At 45.6% G+C, this 26,098-nt stretch overlaps 1 protein-coding gene across 2 annotated transcripts in view; it reads right to left on the bottom strand.

Annotated features, from left to right (window-relative positions):
- TRAPPC10 (trafficking protein particle complex subunit 10) overlaps positions 1 to 26,098 on the bottom strand; it is a 2,525,275-nt gene that overhangs the window by 19,190 nt on the left and 2,479,987 nt on the right. The window lies entirely within an intron of this gene.

Genomic DNA, 26,098 nt, shown 5'->3' with positions numbered 1-26,098 from the left:
GAATCATACAACAGCATGGTACAAGCCACAGGGGGAAGGGGTGGAATGCAAGCTTTCTTACACTGTTACAGTGCAACAACTCAGATGGGTAAAATCTTTGAGTACTGTTTAACATCATACAAGCTTCATTACACTGTAAGAAATAGTATAACTTCATGGTAGACTTGTGAATTACCTTAAAGTTATCTAATTACACCCCTTCTTTTTCTCTGAAGATCCTCCCTCTGAGAAGAAGCAGTGAATGACTACATTCCAAAGCAGCTGGAGAGTCACCTTTGACTGGGTAATGGAAAGCAGGCATGGCCCAGGATATGCATTTTGCAAGACATGTGCTACTAATATTGATGTTGGACATGGAAGCAGGAATGATCTGCAGCAATACATGAACACTAAAAAAAAAACACAAGATGAGCACCAAACATTCGACTGGGAGGAAGGTGACACAGACATGTTTGCCACTCAGCAAACCAATTTTAAAGTACTGGTGGCTGAAGTAGCCTGTATGAGCCTACTTGCTGTACACAACTTTGCATTTATGACTGGGGACCATTTCCTGAAGTATATGAAGAGGCACTGCATCGATTCTGAGGTGGTACAAATGAATTGTGGATCAACAATGGCTGCTTGCAATATAAGGAATGCAACGGGGTCAAAATATCAGTAGGATGTTTCACAAATGTGTCAGAAAATGCTATACTGTTTGCATCTCAACCAGAGTACAGATATGGGGAATGACAAATTGCTTGTAACTTTTCTGACCCTGGCATTGGTAAAAATGTTATTAAATTCCTTGACGTGCCTGCTTGTTTCAGTGGAACTGGCCAAGCCATTTATGACTATGTAATGGAGACTCTGAGCAAGTTTGACATTAGTGTGAACAACATGGTGGTTATTCATCAGACAATACTGCATCCATGACTGGTAAACCAAATTCTGTTCTACATAGACTAAAAGAGTATGTTAAGTTGTCTATCTCGCCTTCATTCTTGCTGGATGGGTTCGGAGCCGACCTCGGCTCCGACTCGGCCACTCTAAAAGCTCGAGAGTTGGTTCCACCGGCTCGAGGCTCCCCTTATATCCCACAATGCTAGGCGAGAGTTACCTCAGATCTCGTTTGCCGCTACAGCTTCGAGGTTGGTTGTTTCTACCGGTTCTTGGTGAGTACTATTTCTTCTTGAAATTAGTCTTTAAAAACCCCTTTAATTTAATATATTTACTTAGTTTAGTGTAGTTTAGAAAACTTTTTATTCCCTTCCATAAATTTTCCGTTCTTTTCCTCAAGAACCTTTGGTTCTTCCCTTGGGCCTATAGGCCTTTCCTCCCCTAGTGGAGTGTGTGTGTGTATTATTTTAGTTAAATTACTAGTACTGTTTTTTATTATAATTAATCTGACAGGGTGTAACTAGTGTGTTTGTGTGCGTGTTTGTGTACACCTGTTCAGATAAAAATGTCTAAAGAAGCAAAGGTCTCCGGATTCAAGAAGTGTGATGCGTGCTGTCAGAAAATGTCTCTGACAGACGCTCACACTTCTTGTGTCTATTGTCTGGGGCCTTTGCACCTGCAGGACTCCTGTGCTGTGTGCCATGGCTTCAGCCCCAGGGTCCTGCAGGAAAGAAAGAATAAATTGATTCTTAGAGGCTTACTCAAGCCAGAGGATTCCCTGTCTGTTTCAACAGGGAAGCCCTCTAAGGCATCTAGGTCTTCGGCTCCGGCTACTGAGCCGAGACCTAAGGTTTCTCAACCTTTGCCTTCATCGGCTCCGGCTGGAGCCGATAAGTCTCAGTCCACAGTTTCTGTGGCCCCTCGGCTCCGGCCGGAGCCGAGGTAGTAGAAGTTCCCGTGTCGGCTCCGACCAGACCTTCGGAGCCGACAACTAGGAAGAGGTCCAGGTCACCATCTCTTGGCTCCGTTCATTCGGCTCCAGGATCTCCCCTGCTGTCTGAACGGAGCCAAAGATCTCACTCCTCTAGGTCATCGAGGCTGTCGGATCATGACCTTCAGAGGGTAGTGAGTCGACTACTTAAGTCCGAGGCACTGGCCCAGATGCTTCAGAGCCCGACTCATCAGTCGATGCCTGCCCCGGTCCATCATCATATTCCTCCTTCGACTCTCTTGAGCTCGGAGCCGGGTCGTGTCGGAACCGAGACTGTGATTGCGTCGGAGCCGATACAACTGTCTTCGGCTCCGTCGTCGGCTCCGTTTTCTTCCTTGGAAGAATCTCGGCGCCGGACTTCCCTCGTCGGCTCCGAGGGGGTGAGTGGCATCGGACCCTTGTCCGACCCCCCTCTCCCTCTCGGTGCTTCGGCGCTGGTGAGTTCGGCTCCGACATCGGCCTCGGAGCCATCACTGTCGGTGCCGAGGGGGGTTCTTAGCTTCTCGGAGCGGGGACCTCTGGCTCTGCCTGACAGGGGTGCATTCGAGGTCATGCGGAGTGTGTTAGAGCCTGGCTCTACTCCACAGTCGGCTCCGTCCGCCCCTCCCTCTATGGTGCCTCAGGCTAAGTCGACTCACTCCCTCATCCCGGACCGCAGAGAGCCAGCTCCTCAGGAGCCCGCTGTGGGGATTTCATCCTCTTCCGAGGCCTCTCCTGATTTGGCAGAAGAGCCCCCTCGGAAGAGGAAGTGTAACAGGAAACACATTGACTCACCTGAGTCCATCACGTCAGACACAGATTTGGATGATTCTGAGGGATCCCCCCGTTCCCCTTCTGAAGATGTCTCATTTGCAGACATTCTGGAGATCCTGAAACAGAGGGGAAATTGGCCAGCCCTCAACCCTTCGGAGGACGAATCTGTGTATCTTGAGGCGTTTGGCTCTCGTCCTTCCACCTCCTGGGTGTCCCCCCCTTCGACCCTCTCATGCAGGTGGCTGCTAAGAAGGCATGGACGGCTCCTGATTCAGTGGACCCCACTCCCAGGAGACCCTCTAAGTTCATAACAGCTCCAGCAGACAAACAATTTTTAACAAAAGGAGTTTCTGTGGATGCTATGGTGGTAGCTGCTGCCACAAAGAAGGAGCTAGCTGATCCTTCAGTACCTGTCCATCCACCTAACAAGGAATCTAGGTCCATGGATAGATGCAGGAAGCGGATGTTCTCGTCAGCGACATTTACCATGCATTCGCTGAACTACCTGTGCCATTTTACTCGTCTTCAAAGAGACTTGATCAAGGAAGCAAGTGAAATGTTAAAGGATCCTACAGCTGCGGGTTTCCAAGATAAGATGAACACGCAGCTGGCTACCCTTAATTCCATAACCAACTCCTCCATGCGCCTTCTTTCTTACGCGGCTGATGGAGCGAGCAGAGCCGCAGGGACAGGTGTGGCCTTACGTAGGCATGCCTGGATGCGGCTATGCAATTTTGCGGACCCTTTCAAGACGTCTTTCACGAACTCCCCTTTTGATGGATCATCTCTCTTTGGTCCTCAAGTGAAAGAAACCTTGACTAGGTGCGAGACTGATGGCAAGACCCTTTCTGCCGTCGGAGTCCGTTTTCTACTCCTTCCAGGCCTTACCCCAAAGGCCAGAAGGGTGGAAAGATGTGGTTCCGTAAACAATCTCAAGGGACTTAGCCTGACGACAGAGTCGTTTTCCACCAGAGGCAGAGGTGGGAATAACAATGGTAGACGTCGCCCTAGGGGCAGGGGGGGTCCGCAGAACCAGGGCAATCGGGAAGCCTTCCCTGACAAGCCCTTTCAGCATCCCTGAGGTGTTGCCCGACTGCCCATCTTCGGAGGCAGTCGGGAAGATTGTCACTGTACCCAGAAGCCTGGCTATCCCCGACTCAAGACAAATGGGTACAGTCCATCATTTCCGAAGGCTATTCTATCCCCTTTCTTCGCTTTCCAAACCAGTCAAAAAAATCCCTTCCAGATGTTCCACCCGCTCAAAGGGATCTAGCAGTTTTGGAAATTTCAAAACTGCTTGCAAAAAGAGCAATTCAGCCAGTTCCAGCAGACCAGCAAGGATCCGGAATCTACTCAAGGTTCTTTTTAGTTCCAAAGAAAACAGGGGACTGGAGACCAATTTTGGATCTCAGTGTCTTGAACAAATCAGTCAAGAAAACAAGATTTCGGATGGTCACGCTGCAATCCATCCTTCCCCTTTTGGGCAAAGGAAACTGGGTGTGCTCTATAGACCTTCGGGATGCGTACTATCACATAAAGATGAACAGACGCTCCAGAAGATTCCTCCGCTTCAGGCTGGGAACCAGTCATTTTCAGTTCAGGGTCCTGCCCTTTGGTCTCACCACTGCCCCCCGGGTGTTTACCAAATGCATGGCAGTGGTAGCTTCTCACCTGAGACGACAAGGATTCCAGGTGTTTCCATATTTGGACGACTGGCTCCTCACAGCTCCCACCAAGCATCTCCTTCTGATGGCCAGAGATTACACTTTTCGCGTTTGTCAAAAGCTGGGTATTTCAATAAATTGCGAAAAGTCTGTTTTGTCGCCTTGTCGTACTATTACCTACATAGGCGCAAATCTAGATACGATAAACATGTCTGCAAGGCTAACTCATCAGAGAATATCAGACATTCACAAATTGGTATCACTCCTTCTCAACAACAACAGAATCAAAGCCAGGTTAGTTCTAAAGGTGTTGGGAATTATGGCAGCGCCCATACCTCTCCTTCCATTAGCCAGATACCACATGCGGATCCTTCAGTGGATGCTTTTACTCAATGGTCATACCAGGAACTTCCAATGTCTCACACCATTGTGATCACGCAAGCGTGCAAAAAGCATCTCATGTGGTGGATGTCTTCCCCCCAGCTCCTGTCGGGAAGACCCTTTGTTCCACCTCCTCCGGTTGCTACACTGACAACGGATGCCTCCCTGATCGGGTGGGGGGGGCATTATCAGGGCAGGACAGTCCAGGGCACATGGCAACCAAACGAATGCCACTTGCACATAAATGTTCTGGAGATGAGAGCAGTGCTTTTAGCGTTGCAAGCCCTTCAAGACTCTCTTCCCTTGGGAACAATTGCAATCCAGACAGACAATATGTCTGTAGTGTGGTACATCAATAAACAAGGCAGAACCAGATCATACCCCCTGTGTCGAGAAGCACTCAGACTGTGGCAATGGGCGATTTCTTCTCAGCGTTTTCTGATAGCAACGCACATCCCCGGGAAGTCCAATCATATTGCGGACAAGTTGAGCAGAGCTATTCTCATGCCTCACGAGTGGTCTCTGAAAGACTCTGTAGTGAGAGAAATTTTTCTCAAGTGGGGTCAGCCTTGCTGCGATCTTTTTGCTACTCCCCAAAACAGCAAGTGCAGAGAATATTTCCCTCTATTCCCTTTACCAGGCCAACCCAGCAGAGGCGGCTCTAGTCCAAGTTTGGCCCCGGGGACTTCTGTATGCATTTCCTCCTTTCCCACTGATCTCTCAAGTAATACAGAAAGCTATCGCTCAGAAGGCCTCATTGATCCTCATTGCTCCTTACTGGCCTCGACAAGTGTGGTTCCCCTTTCTACATCGTTTTCTCTTGGAGCAACCGTGGAATCTGGACCTAGTTCCAGATCTTTTGATCCATCAGTCGGGTCAGTTTCATCGCTCCCTCCCTCTCTGAACCTCACTGCTTGGTTCCTCCAGTTCCAACCTTAGCCAGGCTTCCTCAATTATCTCACTCTGTTAGAGATATATTGATAGCTTCCCATAAATCTTCCACTCGAAAGATTTATTTGAGTAAGTGGAAACGCTTCTCATATTGGGCACAAGGAAAGGACATAGATCCTTTCACCGCTTCCATCCAACTAGTCCTTGATTTTCTAGCTGAACTCTTCCATGCAGGTTCATCTCCCTCTACACTTAAAGTTCAATTGGCAGCTATTTCTAACTTTCATGTGGGTATTTCTGAATCTGCCCTAATGTCCCACAAACTCTGCAAAGCCTTTTTGAAAGGAGTTTTTCTTCTCAGACCTCCTATAAGAAATCCTCCTTCTCCTTGGGACCTAAATTTAGTTCTTGCTTCTTTGATTCTTCCCCCTTTCGAACCTGCAGCTTCCTGTTCTTTAAAATTGTTATCATGGAAAACTCTTTTTCTGGTAGCTATTACATCAGCTAGAAGAGTTTCAGAGCTTCAAGCACTCAGCTGTCGTCCTCCTTATCTTTTGTTTCATAAGGACAGAGTATCCTTACGAACTAACCCGTCCTTTTTGCCTAAAGTGGTCTCGACATCAAATCTGAATCAATCCATTGATCTACCAGTCTTTTTTCCAGAATACTCCAATAGGTCTGAACAAAAATTACACTGCCTGGATGTTCACCGTCAATTGAGGTACTACTTGGATAGAACTAAACAGTTCAGAAAATCTGATCAGCTGTTTGTCTCCTATGCGGAGAGCAGAAAGGGACTTTCAGTTTCAAAGGTATCATTATCCAGATGGCTAACATCATTGATTTCCCTTGTATATGAGATTAGACATCAAAAGCTGCCTGATAAACCTAAGGCTCATTCCACCAGAGCTTTGGCTACTTCTTTAGCTTTCCAAGACAGACTGCCTATTGACACCATTTGTGCAGCGGCTACTTGGGCTACTCCTCACACTTTCATTTCTCATTATAAGTTGGATTTAGCTTCTAGGCATAGAGCTAACTTTGGTTCCACTGTTCTCAGGAGTCTGTTCCGTTAGGCCAGGCGGGACAAGGTGCTAGGGACGCGGTCCCATCCAGCAAGAATGAAGGCGAGATAGACAACTTAACATATAGAAGTTATGTTCTTACCATAACGTTCCATGTTAGTTGTCTTCTTCTCGCCTTCTTCTTCGTCCACCCTCCTTCCCCTGGCCTGGACAGACCTAGAGGAGTTGTGATTGTGACCTCTCTTTCTACCACCTCTTTCTTAGACATATGCTATTATGCATATTTCCTGGTTCAGGAAGTAGGTCACCCTTCTTTCTTCCTGTTGTTAGAGGTGGACTATTTTTTACAGTTAGTCTGTTACTTTTATAAGCTGGGGTTAGCTTACAAACGAGATCTGAGGTAACTCTCGCCTAGCATTGTGGGATATAAGGGGAGCCTCGAGCCGGTGGAACCAACTCTCGAGCTTTTAGAGTGGCAGTCGGGCCGAGGTCGGCTCCGAACCCATCCAGCAAGAAGAAGGCGAGAAGAAGACAACTAACATGGAACGTTATGGTAAGAACATAACTTCTATTTAATCCCCATATTTTCAACAGCGGCTGCTTATGCCACATTGCAGATTTATGCATTAAATCCATTGTAAAGGCAATGGCTGTAGCTGTAGAGGAATTGATATCTGACATATCAAAAGTCATCAAAAGAATGCTTGTCCTGTGGCCCACCTGAGATCCTACTCCATGTCCCACGAACTACGGTCTGTTAAAGTAGATCTAATAGCTGACAGACTGCAGAGCCATGACATTACGTTGACATTCCTGTTCCTGCTTATGCCACTGAACCACTGCAGAACTTCAATGTGCAAATGCAAGGCAGGGAAAGCAATCTGCTCAATTTGTATAATGACATCCAGAAAATACTATAGGTATATGCTAGATGGGTACTCAAACCACCAATTGCTAGGCAGTTTAAGGGCAATGCAAGCCCTACTAATTCAATTCTTGAAGTGCATGACAGTGAAATCCGTACTGGTCTTGATGCTGAAAAATATTTGGGTGATAATATGGATGATACCACTGGTACAATAGTAGAGCAGAAACTCTGCAAGACAACCAAACAGTTTTACTTTGCAGTGCTACTCAAAATGAAAAACAAAAAATACATTTCCCTGCAAGAGTTTCTCTGCTGCAGAACATGGCCAGCTTATGAAGCTACATCACTCTTCTGCTACTGCAGATATTGGCAGCCATCCCGATTTCTGCAGTTCACGATTACAACTGCTTCAAACTGATTGATAAATTTTCAGTGTATCAGATGACTGAGTAGTCATATGGATCAGACATTTATTTTCCTGAAGTACTGGCCTATGGTGCTTGGTAGCGCTGCAATACAAGTCCTCCCCAACATTTCAAAAACAAATGCAAACTGTGCTGTGCTTACCATGCTCAAACAGTGAAGCATAACAGGCATTTAGCATGGTTCAGAAAGTAAAAACAGAGCTCAGACAGTTACTTGGCACAAAACTATTAAATTCTTTATTAGCAGTCAAGATGAATGACAATGACTGCTACTGATTAAAACATCTGAAGGGTATGCTGGAAGCAACAAGAAAGGCAAAAGCTGCTTATAACAAACATTCCATGGCATTAGTTGCAAAAACTAACTCTGCCTGCCAAGATGACGAAGTTGAATAAATTACAGTTGCGTACATTTACCATAAATGTAGATGCAATGTTCAAGTGTATTCACTGTTGCAGTCCCAACTTGTAGGATTTCCTGCCATGAAAGCCCTTGGCCGGCCTAACTACCAGAGAAAAAATCTCCCTCTTCCATGAGCTGGCGGAAGTCCTGACCAATGTCAGTATGCTTAGGTATACAGAGAGCCAGCCAATGTCATATCATCAGTTTTTTGTTGCCCCCTTGAAGGTAGGAGCCGCCAAGATGGGTCCTAAAGCAAAGATCTAAGACATAGAACCTAAGCAAGGGAAGTGGTAAAAAGAAAACAGGGGTTCTCCTTGGCTTGAGAAGAAGTTTGAACCAGACTACCCTGTAGGTTATGGGGGGGGGGGGGGGAGTGAAAGAAGGCTGTAGCAGTGAATACACTCGAACATCTACATTTATGATAAGTGTACACAACTGTACTATGTTCTTTGTGTTTCACTGTTGCAGTCCTGACATGTGGGATGATTCGCAAAGCTGAAAGGAGGGTGGAAGGTAGATTAGGGAGAGGAGAGGAGAGGATGCCCTGCAGAATGGCAGTGGCAAATCCTTCCTTGGACCTGGAAAAGGCTGATAAGTTGTAGTGTTTGGTGAAGGTATGGACAGAAGACCAGGTAGCAGTTTCCAGGATGTCCTTGGTAGAGACTCCTTTTAGAAAGGCAGTAGAGGTAGCAGTAGCCCTAGCAGAGTGAGCCCTGACAGCATCAGATAGCTTCTTGCCATGATGGCTGTTACAAAATGAAATACAGTGAGAGATCCATTTGGAAACAGTCTGTTTGGAAACTGTTTTCCCTGCAGAACATGTGACAAAGGCCACAAAGAGTTGGTCTGATTTTTCTCAAGGTTTTAGTTCTGTCTGGATAGTAACAGAGCTGCCTATGCACATCCAAGGAATGTAAGATTTTTTTCCCCTTGGTTCTGAGGACTGGAAAGAAGATGGGCAAGTGTATGGCTACTAATATTAATGCTGGACATGAAAGGAGGAATGACCTGCCTTAACACATGGACACTGCAAAGCACAAGATGAGCACCAAACATTCGACTGGGAGGAAGGTGACCGCCTTGGGCATAAAGGAAGGGTGTAGTCCTGAGGAACACTCGGTCTAGATGAAAGATGAGGAATGGTTTCACTGCCATGACAGCCTGCAGCTCAGAGACTCTCCCAGCAGAGGTGATAGCCAGCAAAAGAGCAGTTTTCCAAGTTAGAAACTTTAAGTTAGTAGAAGCCACTGGTTCGAAAGAAGGAAGTTTCCCCAGAACAAAATTGAGGTCCCGTGGAGGGGTGGGTTGCCTCTTGGGAGGTGTGATGTGGATCACCTCAATAAGGGATTGCCTTAGCAGGGTGTATGAAAAGACAGGAGGAAGAACAGGGATGAATATTGATGGAAGAATAGTACAGGCCCTTGTCAACCACACTAGCCAGATAATCTAGGATGATGGAGATCATGGCTAAAGCAGAATTGTGGCCCTGTTGTTGACACCAGATGGAAAATCTTTTCCATTGAGCTGAATAAGATTTTCTAGCATTAGGCCTTCTGGCCTCTTTAAAGATGTCTTAAACCTGCTTGCTTAGCGTGGGCTTGGTCATGGATGTTGTGGGATAATCCAGGCTGAGAGTTTGAGTGTTTGCAGGCTGGGGTGTACAATCCCTCCCCTGTCCTGAGTCAGGAGGTCCACCCTTTGAGGCAACTGCCATGGATTCTAGTTGGTGAGGTTGAGTAGAAGATACCAATGCTGTCTGGGACTGTCAGTACAGGCCTTAGCCACTATTCCCTTATTTTTAGAAGCACCCGCGGAAGCAGAGGTAAGGGTGGAAATGCATAAATGAAGAGATGAGTCTAAAGGAAAGAGAAAGCATCTGTCTTCCAGGCTGAGAATAGTTTGCTCTTGGAGCAGAATCTTTTCAGCTGAGCATTTTCCTTGATGGTGAAGAGGTCTACCTGGGGAATGCCCCATTTCCTGATTATGCTGAGAAATGTTTCCCGATGCACTTTCCATTCTTAGAGATCCATCAAGTTTCTTCGGAGGTGATCTGTTAGTGTATTTTGAGCACCATGAAGATATTGTGCCAAGAAATTCAACCCCAGAGAGTAGGCGGTCTCCCAAACCAACAATGCAAAGTGACAGAGGGTAGACACAGGTCTCCCTATGCTTGTTTATGTACCACTGACTGTAGTGTTGTCAGTTTTGACTAGAAGGACCCCTGGTTTCCATTTTTCTCTGAATGCTACTGGGCGTTTTTGCACTGCCATCAGCTATTTCCATGTGTTTTTTTGCTGAATTGAATTTCCCACTTTCCTTGGGATTGGAATTTGAAATGAGCCCCCACAGGCTGTCTCTGAAGGATCTGTGGTAAGTGTTTGCTCCTGAGGAGTGAATCTGAAAGGAAGGCCCTGGTTTTGAGCACAAGCCTGGACCCACCATGCAAATTCCTCCTTGAGACAAAGGGAATGTTTGTGCTGGCACCACACATTTTTGAGGTACCACTGCAGCTTCCTCATATGCAGCCCGGCCAGAGAAACCATGAGGATGCAAGGTGCCATGCAGCCCAGTGCTCTAAGGAATTCCCTAGCTGATAGGCACCGTCTCTGCATGATGTTTTGGAAGTATATGAGTCAGGAAGGAGACCTTGTCTAGCAGTAGGAAGGCCTTTTGAATGGATGAGTCCAGAACAGGCACCAGGAAAATAATCCCGGTGGATAGATTTGTGTTGGATTTGCTGAGATTTATGGTAAAACCCAGAGAGGTCAAGAGGTTCTGGGTAAAGTTATGTACTCACCATAACGTTCCATCTGAGTAGTTCAACTTCATTTGTCTTCAACCTGTGGGTCTTTGGATCCACATCGGATCCAACACAGCTGCATTTTCCAGCTACAGCTCTGAGCTCCATGCTCCTCCCCTTACCCATAATGCCCCCCGTCTCCCTTCTCACTTCAGATCGAGTTTGCTGCCTAACAGGTATCAGACACCCGACCCAATGACACCTTATCATCAAACATCAACCCAACCATCACAGGAAGAACCTTAGCCTGGACAGGACCAAGGATGCCAACAATAACCGTCCGATACAAAGGACATGTCATATCCCAAAGGATAAGGTTAGTTGGAAGGAGGGGGGGATGGCTGAAGACAAATCAAGTAGAACTACTCAGATGGAACATTATGGTGAGTACATAACTTCTTTATCTGAAGTAGTTTACTTCATTTGCTCTTCAACCTGTGGGACAGAGTCCCCAGCTACCTAACTCTTGGGCGGCCCTCATGGAAGGATATTCCAGAGCACCGCAGAACCAAAGGATGCTCTACTCCTAGAGACCAAATCCGGTTTATAATGAGAAATACAGGTGTGAGATGAGGCCCAAGTAGCAGCTGAACAAATATCATCCAGAGAGACCCTAGACCAAAAGGCCACTGATGTAGCCATAGATCTGGTCGAATGAGCCTTCAGTTTTCTTGGTAGAGACAAACCTCTTTTTGAATAAGCCCGGCCAATGTATTGTGAAATCCAGCGAGCAATTGTCATTTTTGAAACAGGTTTACCAAAGAAGGGCTTGGCATAGGACACAAAAAGTTGATCAGACTTGCGGAATGGTTTAGTCCTATGAAGATAAAACCTCAACTGCCTATGTATGTCCAAGTAAATGTAATTTGTATTCCCCTTTGTTCTGGTAGTTAGGAAAAAATACTGGCAAATTGATGGTCTGATTAATATTGGCTTCTGAAGCTACCTTAGTAAGGAAGGACAGGTTAGTGCGTAGCAACACTATATTTATGAAAGATCATTTTATTTATTTACATTTATTTACAGGGAAATTCCGACTGGACGCAGGTCCTTTTTCAGCGGATGTCCGGGGAGAAAAGCTCCACGTCATGTACATGATAAATAAGAGATACAAAGTTGCAGCAATAGTAAACAACATTACAGGTTGTTGGCTTTAATACAATAAGATATTGATTGTCAAAAGTATATACAGTAAATGTTGCAAGTTAAGATAGTATATATCATATAAGGGACTTTGATAGAAAGAGCTTGAAACTCTGACACCCTTCTAGCAGACATGATGGCAACCAAGAAGGCTGTTTTCCAAGTCAAAAACTGCAGATCCACAGATGCTGCAGGCTCAAAGGGGGGGAGAAACCAATGCCTGCAATAGTAAGGTGAAGTCCCATGAGGGAATCGGGTCCTTAATCGGGGGTCTGAAAAGAAAGGCACCTTTGAGAAAGGTTTTACAAAGTTTAGAGGAAGCCAATGAAGACATGTTTACCCAAACATGAAAATTAGAGATGTCTGCTAGTAGGACTTTCACCGTAGAGGAACTACTGCCCTGTTGAAAAATGCCATCCAGAAAATCTAAAACTACCGAAAGCAGAGCAGTGAAAGGATCCAAAGACCTCTGACTGACCCATATAGAAAAACGTTTCCATTTACTATGGTAGACTTTTCTGGTAGACGATTTATGAGCCGCTACCAAAATGGACTTAAGAGCAGATGACCGACTGGGAGTCCTAATAATCATGGGAACCGGAGCAGCCAAGCAGTGAGCTTCAGTCTGTCCAGATCTGGATGAGGGATCCCGGAGGGATGTGAGAGCAGATCCGGAACCGAATCCAAGGTCCATGTTGGAACAATTACATGAGACCTGAGTAAGAGAAACCAAACCTGTCGAGGCCAGAATACGGCAATGAGGATCACAGTGCTCCCCAACCTTCAGGCTTTCTGTAGAAACTTCGACATAAGGGGAAGAGGAGGATATGCATAAATTAGCTCGGGAGACCAAGCATGAATCAGAGTGTCTCTGCGGGCTTCCCCCGGTGGGGGGTTCAGAGCGAAAAACTTGCTGCATTTTGCATTGGAAGGAGATGCGAAGAGACTGCAGCAAGGACGACCCCACTCTAGAAAGATGCGTTCCGCTACTGAAGGATTCAGAGACAACTCGTAAGGCATCAGATTCGATCTGCTGAGCCTGTTCGCTAGAATGTTGGATTGTCCCAGGATGTGCATTGCCACCAGAAAGTGACTGGTGGAGGTCGCCCATTCCCACACTCTCATGGCCTCTAGACATAAAGGATAAGATCTGGTTCCCCATTGTTTGTTGATATACCAGACCACTGACACATTGTCCGTCTTGATTGCAATCGTTCCAGAGGAAGATGAGCATGAAAGGCCTGCAACGCAAGAAGAACTGCTCTCATCTCTAGAACACTGATGTGCAGATAGGTCTCAGAAGGGGACCACGTACCTTGGACTGTCCTTCCTGAGCAGTGCCCCCCCACCCTAGTGCCCCCCCCCCACCAAAGGGAGTCCCTGCACGCTTTTGAAATTCTCACCGGAAAAGACAATGGAAGGTCTAACAGTGACCACTGAACCGCCAGTGTCCACTGCAGCGCCCTCATATGAAGGCGCGCCATTGGAAGAAGATTTATCGTGTCCACCATGGAACCTAGAGCCCTTACTGCTTTGGCTGTTGGTAAATGGGTCTGAAGAATGTGTAAGATGTGTAACCTCAAGCTGTATATCATGTCTGACGTGAGGAACACCTTCATTTGTACTGTGTCCAGCCATACCCCGATGAAGTCTAAAATCTGAACCGGGCGAAGAGCAGACTTGTTCATATTGATTGTAATGCCCAACTTGTTGGCAAGCTGAAGGAAGGAGTCCCTGGTCTGACATAGTAGATGCTCTGAAGGGGCAGTAAACAGACAATCATCCAGGTACAGAAAGACCTGAATGCTCTGAAGCCTCAGGTGAGCTACTACCGCCATTACCTTGGTGAACACCCAGGGGGCTGTGGTGAGACCAAAGGGGTGGGCTTGAAATTGGTAATGACTGGCTCCCAGACGAAAGCGAAGGAACCTCTGGGAGCACCTGCCCATCTTGATGTGATAGTACGTGTCCTGGAGGTTGATCGAGCACATCCCGTCTCTGGCCTGCAGATAGGGCAGGATAGATTGAATCGTGACCATCTGGAATTTTGTCTTGGTTACTGATAGGTTCAATTTGGACAGATCCAAAATTGGTCTGAGGTCCCCCATCTTTTTAGGCACTAAAAAGAACCTGGAATAACCCCTGAATCCGGACTGGTCTGGGGGGACCGGTTGGATGACTTGTTTTCTTAGCAGTGAGTATACATGCACTGCTGTCTCCTCCCGCTGCGTGGGTGGAACATCCGAAGAGGGCGTTCTTGGATGGGGGAGGATCCTTGAATGGAACGAAATATCCTCTGGATATGACTTGCAGCACCCACTGATCTGTAGTGATGGACTCCCATGCTAGTGGGTGAAGTGACAAGCGACCCCTGACTGCCTCCAGAGATGGACAGCCGGGCAACTACTCAGGGCTGCTGCCTGGGTTTATCCGAGAAAGGTTCTTGGGACCCAAAATTCCTAGGACCCAGTCTGCCTCTACGGCGGCATCTATCATATCCCCCTCTGTCTCTGGGGGAAGGTGAGCCCTGAGCGTCCTGGGAAAACGCCTGAGACTTGCGGAACCACATCTTCTTCTTGCCTCACTGGTTCCTGAAAAAGGACCTTTGAGGTGGTGAGAAGCGGATCCCGACGGCAGACAGTGTCTTCCCGTCCTTCTCACTCTGGACCAAAGTCTCTCTGACCATCATCCCAAAAAGGGAAGAACCATCATATGGGGTGTTGGTAAAAGACGCCTTGAAGGGCTCCTAGAACTGACATAAGCGGAGCCAGGCGTGACGCCGGACGGCAACGCCCGACCTCACCACCCGTGCGACTCACTCCGTGGCATGGGAGAGCAAATGCATAGACATGTTGGCTACAGATTTTAGGGTGGCTATTTGTGCATTGAATGTCTTACTGTCCTCTGCCGACATGGACCCTGGGGTCGACTCCGTGACTTCCTTGACCAGATCTCTCTGGAGTTGAATGACATGCACCATGTAGTTCAGCACCCTCACATAGAAGGTCGCTGAAGCATAAACTTGCTTCCAAAAATGATCCAACGCTCTCGACTCTCGGTCAGGCGGGTGGACCGTGGAGCTCTCCTGGGCGAGTTCCTGTTTGATGGCTGCTGCCACTATCATAGCATCTACAGCGGACCTGTTGTGCCAGTGTAACTTGTCTGTCGGGGGGCTTAAGACTTTGTCTGGGCACTTGGGTATTGGCTCTACGGTGTCCGGCTCCTTCCATGCCCTAGATGTTATCAAATCCACAAGTGGATTGGCAGGAGGGGACACCCAAGAGGTAGATGGGCCTGAGCCAAATGCCTCCAGAAACATGGACTTGTCAGAGGTTGGTTTTGGGGTAGACCACCCCCCCCCCCGCTGGCGAAGGATCCCCATGATGTTTCCAAGGGAGACATCCTCGGGGGGGGTGATCCTGGGGTACCTTCCCCTTCATTCAGGTCAGTGTCTTTGGTGAGGGACTCTGGAGGAGAGTTCAAGTGCCTCCTTTTACAAATATGCTTGCGGGGGGGCTCCTCAGGGGGACTGTCTGGGGAGATCTTGCAAGCAGGTTGTTCCAAGGGCGGAACTTCCTGGGGCACTACGGCTACAGGCTGCCCCTGAGAGGGCAAGACAGTCGGAACCACACTCAAGGCCAGGGGGTTCTGGATGGACTCTGAATACGAAATGGTCAGAGACCTTGACACTGCGAAAACCCTCTCCACCACTTCAAATGCTGAGGGGGAACAGACCTCCTGGGATGATCTAGCAGAAGCCGCTCCCCCCGATCCGACCAGGGAGCCGGAGCCAAAACACTGAGGAGAATGCTTCTGTTTAACAAGCACGGAGCAGAGAGCACTCCCTCGGATCCGACCCCGAGGCTACTGCTCCGAGAGTTCGGATCCGACACACTCAAGGCACTGGCCGGGGACCTGAGCTGAGGTGTCAATGGCCTGGAAACGGGCTTAATCTTTGGTGGAGGGCCAGCATCTAGCAAGCAGTCGGGGATCTTAGGCAGAGGGCCAGCCTCCGACAAGTGGTCAGGGGATCATTTGCCAGGCTGGTCCTTCTTGGCTTTATCCCCTTCCCTGGACCTCTTGGTGGGAGGGTGAGTCCCAGAGGCCGTGGAAGGGGAAGACAAAGCAGCAGCTGCTGGTTTCCCAGCAAGGGAAGGTGGGACTTCGGTCCCAGCAGAAGAGGGCAACAGGCCCTTAAGGATCAGTTTGTCCCACCTGTTCTTAAGTGCCCTGGGATTAAACCCAGCGCAAATAGGACAGGGGGTCCGGAGGTGAGGCACCCCCAAGCAAACCACACACAGAGTGCGGCCATCCACCGGAGAAAGCTTTTGGCCACATTTTGTGCACCTTTTGAAGCCTGGCTTTGGGGCATCCGCCATGCCTTAGCTGACCCAAAACACACACGCACACACCACATGGAAAAAAAAGAGGGTAGGAAAGATAGGAAAGCCCACTTACTACCTTTTTTTTTCTTCCAACCCAAAACACACACGCACACACCACGTGGAAAGAAAAGAGGGGAGAAAAGATAGGAAAGCCCACTTACTACCTTTTTTTTTTCTTTTACGCTATGGAGAATCCAGAGAATGTATAGAAAAAGGGTTGAAGAGAAATAGATAAGAAAGGAACAATTTACTGTTATAGAAAAACTCCTAAATGCTCTGGAGCTCAGACCACACTGCATCCTCTCAGGCGGAAAACGAGAGCGGAGGGGAGAAGGGAGATGGGGAGCATTGAGCTTGGAGCCGTAGCTGGAAAATGCGGCTGTATTGGATCCGATGTGGATCCGAAGTCCCACACACACATTGAAGAGCAAATGAAGTAAACTACTTCAGATAATTTTTTATATCCTCCTTAGCCTGTTTTATATTTCCAGGAAAATTTATTCTGAAGACAGCTGGACATAGCAACTTGAATCACATACCTGCATCTCAACATCCTTTTTTGCCTCAGTAAAACTGCTTCTCTTCTGCCTGTTGTACAGTGAATAATACCTCACAAACACTCTGTTGTCCTCAGTTTTTGATACATTTCCCTTCTTCCACAATATTGTCAGGAGCAGCATTTTCTTCTGCTATGTCTACACTCATACAAGTCTTAGCTTCTTTCTCGTGACCTGATTTGGAGCATACACCCTATGTGTTCTCAATCAACAAATCCTGCTGTGGAACACCAGTCCCATTGGCTTACTTGTAATTTCATAAAATGAATGCAATATGCTACTTCCAGTTTCTCTAGTACAGCAAAAACTCTCTGGTGTTCTTTGCATGCTGTCACCTAGCTCTACTATTTTTAAACAGTTCATGAGAAGCCTTATGTTCTGCCAATCTTTCAGACAATTCAACCTGTGATTTCTGCTATTTTATTAGCTCACCTGACTAGCTTTTAAAGCTTCATTGATTTTTCCAACCTTTTGCCATTTCAGTTTACATATTTCCTAAGTGTATCACTTATTTTAAATATGTCTGAGATGATTTGATCTACCTTTTGCCACTAAGTTAAGATGAAACCCCAACTGCTTTTTGCTGAACAGTTACAAGGTTCTTCCCAGCCAGAGCTTTTTCTTCTCCTTTTCTGATTGATAGTTTTTTACTTTCTGTCAAGTTCTTTGTTGCTGGAACCCACGCAGCGTAATAATTAGTCAGTAACTGAATTTTAACCAAAATTATAACTTTTACTCACTAAAGTTCTCAGTTTTCACACTAGGAGAACTCTAATCAATCTGCTGCTTAGTGTGCAATCATCTTGGAAGTTCTATAGAGTAGCAAATTAAGACAAAAAAAGGAAACTTTACTGAGCAGATGATGGGGGATAGCTGGTGGAGAGTCAAAGGAGAATGAACTATGAAGAACAATTAAAATTGCAATACCTAAATACATGGATCTTAGCACAGGGAAAGCAGGTATGAAAAAAATGAGACCTATGTGGAAAGAAGAGGTGAAGCATTGAATAAATAAATGCTATAAAGGGAGCACTGAATGACAGGGAACTAATTCACATGGAGGGTATATGGACAAGGAAAATACAGAACAGCCACATGGAAATAAGTCCTACTGCAAAAACAGAAAACGAACTGGGACACAGTATGTCAAATGGTAAAGTTCTTCTTCAGATGTGTAGGGAACATAAGAGAAAGCTGGGAAGTGAAACAAATTAAATGAAGAGGCTGATAAGGAATACAAGATAGCAGGGAATTAAGCAGATATTCTTAATACTTGCTTTGCACTGAAATTTACAATACAGAGGGGGTAGTATAGATTTGCTTTTGAATGTGAAATGCTAGCTGTAGTGCTTGTTTGACTTGTTCTCTACCTGACTATTATTGCCGATCTATGTCTGCATTTGTTTTTGGATTGAAGTTATTCATTTAAGGTTTGGTTACATCTATTTTAAGGTCAGTTACAAAGGATTATTTTGCAGACAGTGAATAACATCCAGCTAACTAGTGGGAGGAGCTGAGAAATCACATTCCTCATTTAACTACAACTATTGAGTCATTTTTATTTAGCTGTATTGCTTGTCTGACTTGCTGTTCTCTGCCTGACTATTGCTGCTCTATGGCTGCATTTGATTTTTGCCACCCACTCTTCTGATGTTATACGCTGGTGGCTTTTGAGTTGCCTGCCCTACTACAAATCTGATTTTGGAAACTCCTCCCAGTCCCATCTCATAGGCTCATTCTATTGAGCACTGAGAGATCAGCTAGGAAGGCCCTCTTCTTCAGTCTGTTAAACCTGAACTACTTTCTGTTTCCTCCCTTCCCACTTAAATCATACTTTATTTAGCTGATTTTACTGTATATGTGCTTCTTCCTACTTTATTTAGCTTTTTGCTGCATGTTCAAGTGTTCAGTTGCATTTAATCTACTGCATTTATTACTGCTTGTTAGTGGCCTGTTTACATTGCAACTGTTAATCTAAGCCTCCTAGTTTTGATTTTAGCATTTGGGTTTCAAACTTACTTTATATTAGGAAGGTTTGTGGTCTACACTCTTGTAGGAGGACAGGGTAGCCTCCACCCTTCTGAGCTGGGAATTGCTGGTGAGGGTTTATTGTGCCTGTTATTCTAAGTGTCGTTTGTTCTGAGTGAAACACTTGGGCTCCAAACCAGTTGTTCTACATTAGGAAGGTTTGTGGTCTACACTCTTGTAGCATTACTGTCTAGACAGATTTTTTTATTTAACTACTAGAGTATCTAGTTTGCACATAGCTGAGCGTTGCTCATCAGGTTCTTTGTCTTACTGACCTATTCAATATTTAAATTTCCCTCACTCCTCCCTAGTAGATCAGTTGCCATGGATATGTATTTCCTGACTTTCTCTGTGGCCAGTCTGGTTGAGATGGGGATTCTGAGGCATTGTAGCAATTGCCTCATATACACTGACAACCCAATTATTCTTAATAAAACAGATAAACTATGTGAAAGATGTAAATACAATTTAACGCTGCAGGCACAGCTCTCTCATACAACCAAAACTATTCCTATAGAGGTTGTCCATGACACTTGTGCCATGCCTCCTGCATAAGGTAAAGACTCAGCACATAAAAACTACTTATGCTGGGGCACTTACAGGTATAACCTTACTAAGACCTCCTGCAAAGTACAATCAGAGAAAGGGTCCTCCAGCCATCACATACACCCTCTGTTAAAACACCACCCACAGCTACACATACTGACACTGTATCCAAGGTCTCTACTGCTAAGCCTTTAAGGCAAACCAGCGCACAGAAAAAAAATTCTTAGTCATTAGTGATTCTACAGTGAGGCACATCGATGTCTCACTCACCAGACAGAGACAGTCACAGTTAGCTGCCTTTCCGGGGCTAGGATCCGTCAAGTCCCACAGGCACTCAAAGCCATTAAATCACAGGTACCAGTATGACTCTTGTCATAGTCCATATAGGTGTTAATGACCTCAGACATACCACCCTTGACTATACAAAGCAAGACATGATCGAGCTCGCTAAATTGTTTGTTTCAGGCGGGCATAAGACTAGCACTGAGTAACACACTACCTTCTCCAAGGATGATGGAATGTTACCAACAGAAAATGATTGAGTTTAACAATTGGCTTAGCTTCTGGTGTCAAAACAGGGAAGTACAATATCTGATGGCCTAGAAGGACATGGTTGACAGACCACATTGCTTTTCTAGGGATGGTCTGCACTTATCCGCTCTATGCTTTCGGATATTGGCAAAGACCTTTTCACCCAAAGTGCCTTTTTTAGGCAATGCCAAACTGATACACCTACCAACCTATGACGGAATATTTGAAGATGGGACTGCTCAATGCTAGAAGTCTTAACAAGCAACTCCACTTCCTGCAAGCCTTCCTCTCTCTGAAGTGTGCAGACATCTGTGTAGTAAAAGAAACATAGTTTATGTGGAGATTACCCAGCAATGCAAGGCATAATGCCCTTCACACCTTTAGAAGAGCTACTGCACAGGAGGGAACTAAAGATGGAGGAATCTCAGTCTATATTAAAAACAACCTCACATCCACTAAAGTGTATGACCCACTGGAACTCATACACATGCAACCCACCATAAAAAGGATGTCATACCATATCCTTGCAAACTACACGTCCCCCTCTATGTCCCAGGAAACCCATACTATCTATTTCAATGTACTAGAACCCCTCACCATTCAATCCAATAAGATATTCATAGGAGATCTCAACTACCTCTCTACAGACTGGGAATCCTACACCACTTCTAATGCAGAAGCCCAGCGATTCCTAAACACTGTCAATACCAACATCCTGGACCAGCTGGTCCATTCTCCTACCATGGGTACATACATCCTTGGCTTTGTACTCACAAATATGGGGGAGGGGGGCTGATGTTCATCACCCAATGTAATATTTTCACTTATCAGATCTGACCATAAGGCAGTATTACTTTAAATAAAAATTAAATCTGGGGATCCAGTGAAACCAAAAACCTTTAGGAATTATTCCAAGGCTAACGTCTCTCTACTAAGCAACTTCTTGTCTAAATTCCAAGTGCCCCCAAACCCAGTAAACACCAAAGCATATGCTGAACTATTTACAAAGTCTCTGTACAGCCATACTGATAGCTGTATAGAGACAGCGGTACCCACTTGTATTAAAATAAGACGAACTCGAAAGGCAAGCCACCTTGGTGGAAAGACAACATCAATCGATTATACAACAAAAGGAAGGAACAAAGCCACACACAATAAAAGCCCCCAGACTAATCGAAACAGGCAGCTAAGAGGGTTAATTAATATTTCAAAAGCTAAATTTGAAAAAAAAAAAAAATAGCTTCTCAGGCAAAGGACAACCCAAACTATTTCTACAGCTAAGTCATTAACATCACGGGAAATACATAGCAATGCGCATAACTTATTGTAAATGGTATCACCCACACTGAACCGGAAGCCACTGACAATCTTTTGGCTGACAGATTCAGCTTAAACTTCTCCCCTCACTCCCCTGCTGATAGTCCAAAGTAAATACCGCATACCACAATCCCCACAACCATTACTAGGGAACAGGTCAACAGTGCAGTTTCCAAGGCCAAAAACACTGCAGTCATGGGCCCCAATAACATCCCAGGATGTTTAATAAATAGTACAAACATAACCTCTCTGGTCCACTTGAACCACCTTTCAACTGGAGCCTTCATTCAGGTTTTGTGCCCAAAGAATGGAAGATGGCTACAGTCAGTCCACTGTACACAGGAGGTCCAACTACTGATCCGGGTAACTACAGGCCCATAAATCATACCAACCTCATATGTAAGGCCATGGAAAGTATCATCATGGACATGACAAATGAGGATATAGGTAACCTGCAAATGCTGGACCCATCACAGTTCATCTTTGTTAAAGGAAGATCATGTCTATTAAATCTGATAGACTATTTCGAGAGGGTCATCAAAGCACTGGATGAATGTAAGACTGTGCACACAATGTACCTTGACTTGACCAAGGCTTTTGATACAAAGTCCCACTAAGGTATTATATACAAGCTCACTAATTTAGGTATAAATCATTTTATCACCTGCTGGATAGCCATTTGGCTCACTGATGGGACCCAGGAGGTCAAAATAGATGAGGTCACCTCTACCAAGAGGACACTATTAGCAAAGTCTCCCAGGCCTCCGTACTGGGCCCTCTCCTTTCTGACATCTGTTTCCCTTAAATGTAAGCAAATGTTGAAGGTTTAAGGCTGACTAAGTTTGCAGACAATTGCGAGCTGGGAGTTATCAATTCCCCTGCAGATGCTAGCATTCTTCAAGAAGGCCTACCTCTGAAAAACAAATGTTGCCAAAGCCATGGTCTTAAACTCGGTGCTAAGAAATCCATAATTGCACACTTTGGAAAGTCAACCATCCCGACTAATTACCATGTTGATAATAAGCCCTTAAGAGTTGACCCAATGGTCAGGGATCTGGGTATGCATGTAGACAGTAGCATTACCTTTGAACACCACATGGCCACAATGGTGAGGAAATCCTTTTATGTTGCACAACTTATAAGTAAATGCATGACCTCTACGTTCAAAGAGGTCATTATCCCACTGTACCCTGCCCTTATTAGACCAATCCTAGAGTACAATGCTCCCTTTGGTATGTACCTGACCAGGCATATGCAGCAACTAGAGCGACCTCAGAGGGTCCTTACAAAAATAATACAAGGCATAAGAAACCTGCCTTATGCAGACCACCTTCCAAATTGTAGCTTGCTACAGATCACCCACCAGGATTCCCACTCCTCTTTTCTTGATGTACTGGAAAATATTAGGGTTCAACCAAACACCCTAATAATGGGCGATTTCAACTACCCCACCATTAACTGGGAAAACTACTCGTACCAACTCCTTCGTGCAACGCTTTCTGGAATTCCTAAACTCCAATGCCCTGGATCAACTTATCCACACCCCCACCAGGGGCAACAATATCCTAGATCTAGTCATTACCAATATGAGTGACCGGTGTTCCACACCTGAAGTCAACGCCTCATTGGTCCGATCCGACCATAGGCTAATTACCCTAGATATCCACATCTTGCCTCCACCCCCCATTAAGGAAACCATGGTAAAAAATTTCTCCAAAGCCAACTTCATGCTTCTTAAGACAAAAGTGGTGAACTTCATTATACCCATGCAGATGGACAATACAGTTTCGACTACTGAATCCTACACAATTGCACTTTATAAGCACTTACATGAGTGCATGGATCGTGCTATCCCAAACAGAACCAAGATGCTATCCTCCAAAAAAAGGAAGCCAATCTGGTGGTCCCCTGACATAAACAAACTGTACAACAGAAGGAAGAAACTCTTGCAAAAAAGAGTAAAATCCCACGAGTGGAGGAGCTCCCTGGTCAGCCTCAGTAAGAAGCTGCAATCCCTGATAAAATCCTCCAAAGCTAGTTATGAAAACAAAGTCGCCACTGATTCTAAAGACAACCACAAAGTATTCTATAGCTATGTCAAGAATCTCAATGGAAACACTCAGATCTGCTCTGAGTTACAGCACAATGGCACTAAATATACAGACCCAACTGATATTGCCAACATCCTGGCAGATAGGTTCAGTGCTAACTTTACCCCCCTCTCAACCCCTGTGGAGCCCATCTCTATACCGGAAGAATGCAAAGTTCCTGTAATCACAGCTGCACAGGTAAAAATCACACTTTCCAAAGCCAAGAACACAGCATCCATGGGACCAGACAACATCCCAGGTGTTCTACATGAACTACAGAACGAATTGGCACAACCACCTAAGTACCATGTTCAATCATAGCCTCACCTCAGGCTTTGTGCCTGCTGAATGGCGCACAGCAACGGTTATCCCACTCCACAAGGGGGGAGCCACCACGGATCCGGGGAACTACTGCCCCATTAGCCTGACGAGCCTGGTCTGCAAGGCCATGGAACGTATCATCATGGAACTTATAAACAAAGACATTGGTAATCTCCAAACTCTGGATCCCACCCAGTTCAGGTTTGTAAAATGCGGATCACGTCTCCTAAACCAGATAGACTTCTTTGAAGCAGTCACCAAAGCCGTAGTTCACACAGCCTATTCTAGATCTTGCCAAGGCTTTCAACACCATCCCCCACTCTGGAATTATAGATAAACTCACTAAACTAGGTACAAATCCCTATGTCACAAGATGGGTTACCAACTGGCTCACTGACAGAACGCACACTGTGAAAGTAGCAGACTCCAAATCCGACTTCAGACCAGTGACAAGTGGAGTACCACAGGGTTCAGTCCTGGGTCCTCTCCTGTTTGGGATCTACTTCTCTGAAGTACAGGCTAACACAGAAGGTCTTTGGCTAAAGAAGTTCGCAGAGGACTGCAAACTAGGAGCCATAATCGAAACTCCTAATGATGTGGACATCCTACAAAAGGGCCTCACTGAGACAGATGCCTGGTGTCAAACCATGGCCTCAAGCTCAATGCCAAAAAGTGCATTGTCATCCCCTTTGGTAAAAACTCTGCACCCATGAACTACAACATAGGCGGTAGTATACTTAACACCGAAAGTGTGATAAGAGACCTTGGGACACAGGTGGACAGTAGTCTCTCCTTTGATAATCACATCGCCACAGTAGTCAGGAAATCCTTCTACATGGCACACCTCATCACAAAAGGTTTCTCATCCAGAAAAAAAGACGTAATTGTTCCCCTCTACTCATCACTCATTAGACCCATTATAGAATACAACGCCACTTTTGGTATGTACCTCACAAGACATCTGCAACAACTGGAAAGGCCGCAGAAATACCTCACAAAGAGGATTACCAGCCTCAAACAGATGCCCTACGCAGACCGTCTCAAAAACCCCCAGCTTTACTCCGTCGCATATCATCTACTCACAGGTGATCTCTGCCTAACATACAAAGCTATGTCAAACCCAGAGCTGTTGGACATGCTCCACTTAAAGAAATCCCAATCCCTCCGAGCTACATGTTCTAGGGACCTAAACTTTATCACCACTACAAAAAGAACATGCCGGAGGGATATATTCCTGTCCCAGAGACTTCCCATACTCTGGAATAAACTACCTATCTATATCAAACAAAGCTCCTCATTAGCACTTAAGAAAAATCTTGATGACTGGATGCGAAATAGGAAATTCACCCCGGGGATCACCTCTGTGGCTCTGCTCGACAGTGGCACAGGAAAATAATTTTCTTGGGTGGCAAAAGCCAGGGTACCTTTTTGGCTGGGCTTGTATAGGCCACAGGGCCGATAGCCTAGTACCTACCTATGAACCTATGAACCTTAAAGCCCTTTCCCACTACTCAATCTCCTACAGATTGCTGAGGGGTGATCTATACCTGAGAAAGCCTCTGAAAACCCCACATTTATGACTCTCCTACATATTTGTAATTAAACAGTACCAGAAATGCAAGGTCTACGAATCTGAATTTTGTCTGTAACTTAAACAGAATGTATTGGAGATACAGATGTGTCTTATAGACTGCCACTCCAATGGTACAGGCTTCCCATCCATGTGAAGCTGAGTTCATCTATTACATAGTGTAAGCGGAACTTAGACCAGTGGATAGGGAATAGGAAATTTACACTGGGCCTGGCACTCATGTTCCTTGCGGAGAGAGGTAGCTTATAAATGCCTGGATCTCAATGTCCTATTAGGATACAGGACATCATTATTCTTTCGGGAAATCTTGGCTATGCTGAGAAAGGCTCCCTGTGTCATTAGTCTAGTAACAATAAATGACTGAGAATCTGGTAGAAGAAAAAATTAAGATGTGCTTAAAATACTAAAAAAGGATAAATAAACAGGGAACCCGAGAGCTTCCCCCTCACCCTAGAACATTTTCCATATAGATGGGATAACTGGTAAACTCCTTGTAATGCTTTTTA

This window comes from Protopterus annectens, chromosome 5.part0 (genome assembly GCF_019279795.1).
Source record: "Protopterus annectens isolate FY-2018-M chromosome 5.part0, PAN1.0, whole genome shotgun sequence".
NCBI lineage: Eukaryota > Metazoa > Chordata > Ceratodontiformes > Protopteridae > Protopterus > Protopterus annectens.
Note: the sequence above shows the minus strand (reverse complement) of the source record. Positions and strands in the feature narration are given on the sequence as shown.